The 8,840-nt window shown below is 42.3% G+C and overlaps 1 pseudogene; it reads left to right on the top strand.

Moving 5' to 3' along the window:
* Nucleotides 1-3,306: 3,306 nt before the first annotated feature.
* On the top strand, nt 3,307-8,493 carry LOC109685115 (thyroid receptor-interacting protein 11 pseudogene; annotated as a pseudogene).
* The last annotated feature ends 347 nt before the right edge of the window (nt 8,494-8,840 follow it).

An 8,840-nucleotide genomic window follows, 5' to 3' on the forward strand; every position in this document is an offset into this window, starting at 1 on the left:
GACTACAGAAGATGGAAATATGATCATGGATTGGCAGAATCAATATCGTGAAAATGGCTATATTATCAAAAGCAATCTACATGCTCAAGGAAATTCCCATCAAAATTCCAATGACATTTATCATAGCAGTTGAAAAAAAACAATCCTAAGATTCATTTGGAAGCACAGAAGACCACAAATAGCCAAGGCAGTATTGAACAAAAAGAGCCTTCTACCTCCAATATCTTTCCCTCCCAGCTCCTTTCTCCCCAGACAGCTCCCTATTCATCTTTCAAGATCATCACCTTGCATGCCGCTACCCCCTGCATGCTGTGCCCATCATGCCATCACTGTGGTCTGTGCTGTAAGCACACCTCTGTAGCACATCCACCACCCACTCAGGACCAATGAGTAGCTTCCAGTACCAATTCTGAGCATCCACAGGGCCCTGCTGGGGCTACTTGCGCCTTCACTGACTCCATGGAGGCCCAAGCAGACCCTGCATGGAAGAAGAGAAAATGATGTCACAGGGTGAATGAGGTGGCCAAATGTTGAGAGCAGAGACAAGGGCCAAAGACACATCTTTGTGAACTCTATGTTTTTTTTTTTTTTTAAGACAGTAGATGAAAACCATCCTAGGGAGAAGCCCTGCTTGCCCAGGTGGTGGCCCTAAAGGACCCCTGAACATCTTTTTGGACTTCTCTTGTGAGTTGCTCCATCAGAGAAAAATAATTCCCCTGTTTCCTGGGGTGCACTGGTAAGGAATGGAACTCCACCGTAAATATTCTTGCCCCTCCAACACTCACCCCAACATGTTAATAAACAGTTATATAAAGCAGGAGATTATTTTTGTTGTTATTTATTTTTTGGTGGTATTGGGGTTTGTACTCAGGGCTCTGTGCTTGTTAGGCAGGTGCTCTACCATTTGAGTCATTCCTCTGGCCCTTTTTGCTTTGGTTATTTTGGAGATAGATCTCGCTATTTTTGCTCAGGCCAGCCTAGTCTCCTATTCTCCTATTTTAAGCTTGCCATCATCACTGAGTTGACAGGTGCACATCATCACACTCACTTTTATCCATTGGAATGGGTATTGTAAGTTGGGCTGACCTTGAACTATGAGCCTCCCTATCTCAGCTTCTTTAGTAGCTAGGATTACAGGTGTGAGTCACAGGTGCACTGCCAGGTCAGGGTTTTAGTTCCATTATTTGCACATCATCTGGGCCTATTTACTACCCCTTAAAAAGGATCCCAAGAGGACATGCACTTGGAAGTTTGCCTGGTTCTCTAAAACATGGGTCAAGTAAGATGCCTTTGGCTTTGAAGCTCCTAACAAAAAAAAATTCACCTTACCAATTTAGCACAGCCCAAAAGGGTAGCAGACCGACTGTCACTGTTCATTACTTCCTTCTGAGTGCCTTCCAAATGCTCTGCCAGGAATCTCACCAACACAAAGTTTTAATGTTCTATGTGTGCCCAGTGGTGCACTGTGGATGGCCCTCCCACAGTACCACACCATGGCAATCTCGTTTTGTGTGAAGGGAAATGTTCTCTCTGCCATTCCAGCGCCTTGTTTATAGCCAAAATCAGCAGTCAGCAGCCCGTGTTATAAAACACACTATTTGTCATGAAATACAATGCTCGAACAACAATATAGATAGCATGTTTACTTATAAACTCTGCCACTTCACCAGACAATAAAATAAGGTGACCTTCTATCAGATACTTTACTTAAGCTGGTGTGGAGATTTCCTTCCATTTCCCTGGGAGTAATGGGCGGCCAGTCTGCTCTGCATTTTCACCCATGAAAATTCTAAAGGAGAGTGGGCAACGAATGTGGCATTTAGGAATTGGTGGCAGTGTTTGGATAAGTGGCCAGGCAACTACCCCTGCTGTGCATCTGGGCAGGAAAAAACTGAGTGAGTGTCGAATGATTCCTTCAATGACTATTTGGGGGCGGGGCGTGTTTTTTTTGAGAAGGGTCTCACTATGTAGCCCAGGTTGTCCTTGAAGTGGTGATCCTTTTGCCTCAGCCTCCTGAGTGCTGGGATCACAGGTGAGCATCACCTCACCTGGCTCCTTCAGAGATTGTAAGGGAGCCTTCCTCCTCCACTCTTTCTGACCTATGTTTCCCAGAGCCCTTCCTCGTCCAGATGCACCAGAACAAATCTTCCAATGATCAACTCACTTTCTGACTGCAAGACTTCCCTTGTTCAGGAAGGAAGAGATAGCCAGTGGCAGCTGACTCACAGTCCCCAGTCTCGCAGGTGGCTGTGGAGGGTCTGTATTCCTGCACAGATGGCCCAACTGGACCTTACCAGTCTGCTTCAGAGTGTTTCAGGGGACAGGAAGCTGGGGTCTCCAGTTCCAGGGACGTGGGCTGCACCTGTACCCAAGCACATAGGTGACAGGCTAGTGTACCCAACTCATGTGGCCTTTCAGGAGAGGAGGTCAGCCCCCTCTCTCTCCCTCACTCATTACCTTGTATCCTGTACTCTTGTCATATTGGAACCCAGAGGCAACTGACACAGCTGGTGTCAAGCAAATAGAGAATATAAGAATAAATCAATAGGAAAGTTGATCAGGTCATGTCATTGTTATTATGGGGGACGGAGAGTTAGAAAGAGGCCTTCTGCTGGGGATGGTCACAAGGCACTGCACTCCCCTGCTGCTCAGAGAGCCAGAGCCAGCCAGTTTCCAATCACACTTCTACCCAAGACTATTTGAATTAATTTCGTGCCTAAGATTTGGTGGGATGCAGTGCCAAATGTTTATCTGAAATCAAGATGCAAAACTGCCCCTCATCTCCTCATTTTCTACATCCTGTCAAAAACAAAATAAAAGTCATTAAGCATGTCTGACAACATTGATCCTACCAGCATGTGCCCTGGTAGTCACCCTTCCAGATTCCCTGTCTCCTCTGTGCTGCTGTGTTTGTTCTGCTGTGTTTACTGTCACTCTATATTGGGACATTGCCAGTCTAGGATCCCTTTTAGGATCTTTTGTTTTTAAAAAGCACCCCGTGACATCCACTGCAGTTTCCGAGCATTCAGTGGGCAGGGGTGGCCCAGGGAGCTGGGGAAAGTCACTAAAGCTGGGGAAGAAGTGACACCCTAGAAGGCGGGATGCCTGTGGGGTGACTGTCACTGTGGTTAAGTCTGAGGCCGGCATTGGTCATGCCAGGCGTTGCTAGGAGCTCTGCTTCCTGCTTTGGAACCTGAGGCTTTGTTAGGGACGCATTGATCATGGTTAGAGGACACTTGGCAGGGTTGTCCGACTGTGCTGGATGCTTTTTGCAGAGCAGACCAGGTCATTTCTCAACCCGCAGTGATGTTGTCTTGGTTAGGGGGTCTCGGTTCAGGCTTGGCCCAGTCTCTGGGTCAAGTCCTGGGCACCCTGATTTCCCTTATTGGAGAAATTTCCAGCTTAATCAGGGAGATGCTGATGGAGATGGAGGAAATGGAAAATTTTCCCAACTATGGAAGAAAGGAATTGCAAGCCATTCATGCCATCTTAAGATCAGAGAACAAAAGGCTTAAAAACCATTGCACTGATCTAGAAGAAAAGTATGAAGCAGCAGAGCTTCAAATCAAGCAGCAACCTGCAAGTTACAGAACTGAACTACAACAGAAACAGGTAGAGATCACCCATCTTAAAGCAAGCCAGATTGTGCTCCAGGATCTGTTGCTGCAACTGTGGTCAACTGCTCAGTAGGAGCATTCAGGAACTGACAGTATGCCAGCCACCACTGTGTCATGTTCATTTGGCTATGAACTCAGTCATCAGGCTTCAGCCTTCCATGAAGATGACATGGATTTTGGTGACCTAATTTCCTCCCAACAAGAAATAAGCAGATTGTCAGATGAAGTTTCAAGACTTGAATTTGAAGTTGGCCATTGGAAGCGTATTGCTCAAGCACAGGGAACACACAGCTCTGAGCAAAGGGAATTCTGCAGACTGCAAACTATTATTAAAGAACTGAAGCAGAGCCAAAGTCAGGAAATTGATGACTATCAACATGAAATATCAGTATTGCAGATGGCTCATCATCAGAAATTGACAGATATGTTGTCGACATCAAGAGGTATTATGTGACTATAAGGAACGAGTTGAAGACCTTGAAAATCTATTGCTGCAAGGTGACTCAGGACTTGCAGTGACTGATCACTCTAAAATCTATGAGACGCAAAAAACTATTCAGGTTCTACAACCTGAAAAAGTAGAATCTACAACAAAACTTGAAGAACTGTAAAATAAAATACAAAACATAAATAAAAAATCAACCTCTGCAGAAAATGGCAGAGATACCTTGAAGAGAGAACAAGAACAGTTAAATGTGGAAAAAAGACAAATAATTGAACAGTGCAAAAACTTGAAACAGGAGTGTAGTAAACGACAGCCATCTGCTGTGAAGCAGAGTGATGCTCTGACAGAAAATGAGAGAATTCTTCTACTGAATTCTTCAGAGGAAGAAGCTCTGTCTGATGCTGAAAATGAAATAATGCGACTAAGTTGTTTAAAGTAGGATAACAGTCTTGCTGAAGAAAACCTTAAACTTAAAAACCTCATTCAACTTTTAGAAAAAGAGAAGTCAATATTGAGTCAACAAAAGGAAGAACTTCATATATCATTCTGAAAATTGAGCAATGAGTATGAAGTAAGTCAAAGTACAACTACAAGAGACATGAATTTGGATTTGGAGTTACGTGACTTAAGACTCAACATGGAGGCAAAGGAGCAAGAACTGAATCAGAGTATTAGTGAAAAGGAAATACTGAGAGCTGAGTTGGACGTCCTGCACACACAAAACCAAGAAGCTACAAAGCACGTGATCTCATTAAAAGATCAGCTGTCAAAACAGAAAAGCGAAAGGAATAGTGTTATCGGGAAACTGAAGCAAGATCTAGATGATGAAAAAAAGAGAGTTCATCAACTTGAGGACAACAAAATGAACATTACCAACAACATTGCAGAAAGATAAGTTAGCTCACAGTGAACTGGCCCTAAATGATTTGCAATTAGCCAAGGAAAAACAAACCACTGAGCAACTGTCAAATGTAGGTAATCTGAATACCCCTGCCTTCCAGCTGGAACATGAGCATTTAATTAAACTCATTCAAGAGGAAGACTTTGAAATAGAGGAACTCAAAGGGGATATTGAGCAAATGGATACAGATCACAAAAAAACTAAGGATATTTTGTCATCTAGTTTAGAAGACCAGAAACAGTTTACACAGCTTATAAATGAGAAAGAAATCTTTATTGAAAAACTTAAAGGAAAAAGTTCACAACTGCAAGAAGAATTTGATAAATGTTCTCAAACCTTAAGAAAAAAAATGAAACTTTAAGGAAGACCATAGAAGAAAGGGACAGATGTCTTGGATCCATGAAAGAAGAAAACAATCTTCCACAGAAGAACTGGAACAACTCCAGGAACAGTGGAGTCGAACTGGACCTGGGGCTGAGCCTAAAACCCTCAACAGTACCACAGAACTAGAATCTGAGGTCTGTCAACTGAATCTACTCAAGGATCATCTGGAAGAAGAAATTAAACATCATCAAAAGATAATTGAAGATCAAAAGCAGAGTCAGATGCAACTGCTTCGGGCTTTACAGGAGCAGAAGGAGGAAATGGGTGAGTTTAAACACTAGCATGAACAAATGAACATCACACATACCCAGCTCTTTTTACAGAAAGATGAGGAAATTAAGAATTTACAAAAAACAATTGAATAACTAAAAACCCAGTTGAATGAAGAAAGGCAGTTCATTGAAACAGAGATTATCCAGCAGAAAGACTTGGACATGCAAGCTCGTCAGGCGAGAATGTCTTCTGCTTCCTACACCCACGATGTGACCCAACTTCAACAGCAACTCCAGGCCTACGCGAGGGAGAGAGAACAAGTACTCGCTGTTTTGGAGGAGAAGACAAGGGAAACCAGCCATTTGAAAAGAGAATACCACAAAATGATGGATATCGTTGCTGCCAAAGAAGCAGCACTCATTAAGCTGCAAGACGACAATAAAATACTGTCCACTAGATTTGAAAGTACTGGTAAAGATATGTTTAGAGAAACTTTTTAGAATTTGTCACTTATCATTCAAGAAAAGGACATTGAAATAGATGCACTGAGTCAGAAATGTGAAACTTTGTTGGCAGTTTTACAAACTTCCAGTCCTGGGGATGAGGTTGGAGGTGTAAGTAGTCATCAGTTTGAGGAGCTGCTAGAGGAGCGTAATAAATTAAAACAGCAAGTAAAGAAAATGGAAGAATGGAAACGGCAGGTGATCACCATGGTCCAAAACACTCAGCATGAGTCTGCCCAGGTTCTGGAGGAACTTTATCAACTTCAGGCCCAAGTTTTGGTGGACCGTGATAGCAATTCTAAATTACAAGAAGACTACAGAATGAAATGAGCAGAAGGAAATCAAACTCAAACATTTGGGACGAGAATTAGCACAAGTTTAGCACAGCGTAGGACAGCTTTGCAGTGTCAAGGACCTTGTTCTAGGAAAACTTGATATCTTGTCACACTTGCTCTCTTCTGGACCATCATTTATCTCCCAGGCAGCAGAGGCCCTTACAGCAAGTGCGTCTGCTGGATTGAGTGAGTTTTCTCATTTTCTTCAAGAAGAGGTAGAAGAGTTGAGAAAACTGCTGCAGGAAAATGATGTGACAATTAGAACACTCCAGGAAAGCTATCACACATTGTCTGACTTGATTGCTGCCTCCTCAGAACTAGAAAGAAAGGAACATGACAAAATTGATTCAAAAATTAAGCAGCTGAGAGAGAAACAAGCTGTATTACAACACTTACTGAAGGAAAAAGACCTCTTAATCAAAACCAAAAGTGACCAATTACTTTCTTCAAATGAAAATTTCACTGACAATGTGAATGAAAATGAGCATTTGAAGCACACAGTAACAAAACTGAAGGAAGAAATGTTAATTTTAGAGAAGGACATTTCTAAACTAAAAGTGGAAAATGAACAACTAGTAGAAACATCCAAGGGAAAGGAAACAGAATATCAAGCATTACAAGAGACTAACATGAAGTTTTCTCTAATGCTTTGAGAAAAAGAGTTAGAGTACAATTCAATGCAGAAGAAGGCTCTTGCTTTGGAGCAGCTATTGAAAGAAAAAGAACAGGTGAGGCTGGGGAGCTAAATCGCTTTTAATTACAGTCGAGTCAATGCAGGAGAAGACAACTGCACTGCAACAGGAGGGAGACCAAGTCATGATGGCCCTGAAACAGAAACAAGTGGAAAACAGTGCCCTACAGAATGAAGTCCACCACTTACAGGACAAAGAGTCACAGTTAAACCAGGAGCTCCACAGACTGTGCAACCGTCTGTTAGAACCGGAAGAGTGTCACACTCAGAAATTGTCGGCCGTGGAAGATAGAGAGGCTAAACTGAGAAAGAAAGTCACATCATTGGAGGAAAAGCTACTCTCATCCTCTAAGGCAATGGAAAATGCAAGTTACCAAGCCAGTGTGCAGGTGGAGTCATTGCGAGAACAATTGCACATCGTCTCCAAGCAGAGGGATGAATGTGCAGCCCAGCTCACTGTCTCTCAGGACCAAGTAAAGCAGTATGCGCTGTCATTAAGTAACCTACAGATGGTCCTAGAGCACTTCCAACACGAGCAAAACGCGATGCATTCTGCTGAATTAGAAAAACAAAAACACGTTGCAGCCGAATGGAAGACAAAGGCAGAAAATCTTGAAGCAAAAGTATTATCATTGCAAGAACATTTGGATGAAGCGAATGCAGCACTGGATTCAGCATCCAGACTTACAGAACAGTTAGATCTAAAGGAACAACAGATTGAAGAACTTCAAAAACAAACTGAGCTCCGACAGGAAATGCTGGATGATACACAAAAGAAATTGATGAATTTAGTAAACATCACAGAAGGAAAAGTGGACAAAGTCCTCATGAGAAATCTTCTCATTGGTCATTTCCACACACCAAAAAATAAGCGACATGAAGTATTACGGTTAATGGGAACCATCCTTGGTATGAAGAAGGAGGAGATGGAGCAGTTGTTTAATGAAGATGAAGGAGGTGTTGCTAGGTGGATAGCTGGGTGGCATGGAGGAAGATCAAAAAATGTCCCCAACACACCTCTAAGACCAAATCTGCAATCTATGCTTAGTAGTTCTTTTTCAGAGCTTTTTGTTAAATTTCTAGAAATGGAATCTGTCCATCTGTCCCCTCACCAAAGCTTCCTGATTATGACATATAATGTCTAGATTCACCAGGAGACAACTGGATACAAATGCACAAGTTTTAAAGGTACAACAGAACCCAGGGCAGGTAGAAGAGCAGACATGAATCCATTCTTGGTCCCCTGCTCTGCAGCTGTGCCATTATTAACCACCTGGACTTGGACATGGTGAGCCCAGGCATATTTTTTTGACCTATGTCAGGTGTACTGCCCACATTGACACCTTTCCAAGTGTCACCTGACAGCAGTGCTTGCCCTGTGTCAAAGACCTGCTAAAGCAATAGATGGTTCTGAAGCCAGAGACTATCTTGCACTTTAAAGGAGCCATGAACACTATGTTTATGTATTTTATCACAAAGTGGTCTTTCGGAAGAAGTCATGTATTGGTGGTGGTAATTTCTCTAAATTTAATAAAAATATTCTTATTGATTTTATAAATTGCAGGTATCAGAGGAGTAAGTGTTTGCTATACAATCTGATTTTTCCTTCTCTCATTTGACCTTATTTAAGCTAGACATATATGATTTATCTTAAATTACAGAAATTAAAAGGAAACACATAAACACTGGTAGCTACCTATATCAGCTTTATATTTCCTTCTCTGGTTTTCAAGCTCACTTAAGCTAGAGAC

Source organism: Castor canadensis, chromosome 2 (genome assembly GCF_047511655.1).
Source record: "Castor canadensis chromosome 2, mCasCan1.hap1v2, whole genome shotgun sequence".
Lineage (NCBI taxonomy): Eukaryota > Metazoa > Chordata > Mammalia > Rodentia > Castoridae > Castor > Castor canadensis.